Source organism: Echinops telfairi, unplaced genomic scaffold (genome assembly GCF_000313985.2).
Source record: "Echinops telfairi isolate 266 unplaced genomic scaffold, ASM31398v2 ScPeMD7_7;HRSCAF=31, whole genome shotgun sequence".
Taxonomy (NCBI): Eukaryota; Metazoa; Chordata; class Mammalia; order Afrosoricida; family Tenrecidae; genus Echinops; species Echinops telfairi.
Window position 1 is genome coordinate 25,887,057 of NW_022103904.1, and position 1,548 is coordinate 25,888,604.

Consider the following 1,548-nt stretch of genomic DNA (forward strand, 5'->3'; position numbering starts at 1 on the left):
ATTTGTTTTGTTTTCCTTACAATTTATTTGATGTTGGTCCAGCAGAATTTTCTACACTCGTAAGTTTCTTACTGCATCCTGGGGGGATGAGATTCATTTCAGTCTTTTGGCAAGAATGTTTCAGACCTGATGGATTACGTCCTATTGCATCACGCCGGGCCTTCTCTGTCTGTGACGGAAAGACTGATCTTTGGGTTCAGATGTTGCCAGTTCGACCCGCTCATTATACGCCCATCCGTTCATCATCACATATCACATGGGTTCAGTAAGAACTGCACAAATTTTCCTCCTAGAAGTTGCAAAATGGTAATATTCAGTTCCATCTATCATTTAGAACTCTGAAAAGAAAACTGTCCCTTTATAGACATTTTTTTTTTCAATCATAAGCAACATTCAGGAAAAGGTGATGGATGCTGATTCGCTCCCTTCATTTGCTGCCTCCCGAGCAGCTTCCAAAGATAAGAAATGAGTTTGGTTGTTGGTTTTTAAGTCATATGAGCCTTGAAGATTTTTAATATATTTGATTATAGTGGGGAATATGATTTAGAAATTATAGTCTGGGTGCTAGAGATGCTCTCGCCAATAGGTTGATGGTTGTTTTCAGGATTTTCCAATGAAAAGAGCTAGGATATATTAAGAGAAAATACTTACTGAGTTCATAATGAAACTTTTCAAGTAAAATAATTTAATCTTAATATATCAAAATTCTCATTGCTGTTGAATAGATTCTGACTCATGCAGACCCCATTGGCCAGACCAGAACTGCCTCGTAGGGTTTCCAATGCTGTCGATCCTTATGAAACAGGCTGCCACAGCTTTCTCCTACACAAGGGCGAGGGACTTCTAACCACCAACCTGTTGGTGAATCGTGATGTGCTGTAACCACTGCACCACCAGGTCCCCCGATATGTTTCTATATGTCTCTCTGAAAGGGGAAACAACGTACCCTAATAGGTAGCATTTGCAATTCTGTGACTCCCACATAACTAATTTCCAGCTACACACTTGACATTATGGGTGACTGACTATAGTTCAGAAGAGAGACTAACAATTGGTTGCCGTGAACTAATACTAAAGGTCTGATTTTGTTCTAAGAACAAGGGGGAGCAATTGATGGATTGTGCAGAATTCTGAGAAACGGTCAGATCTGGGCTGTAGAAAGCGTACTTGCTCCAATGTGGAGGACTGAAGAGGGGCCAAGACTCAAGACATGTACTGGATGCCTTCCATTTGTTTCTCCTGATCTACCTGCCCCTTCAACTCGCTCTGTGCTCCACCAAGCTGGCCACATGGACGGTGTCGTCGTCTCCCTCCCGCTTCTGGTTGGGTTTCACCAAAAAGCGCACTACCAGGAGACTGGAGGTCTAGAAAAGTGAGGTCGGATGGATGCTGCCTGAGCACTGAGAATCAGCTGCTTCTCCTTATCAAAAGCCTGAGTGCCTGTCAGACAGCTCTGGTCACAGAACCATACTACTCTCCCAGTCTGCTCTCCTGGTTTGGATAAGTAATCCTTTCAGTTGACCCAACCTGAATTTGCTCTAGGCTCAA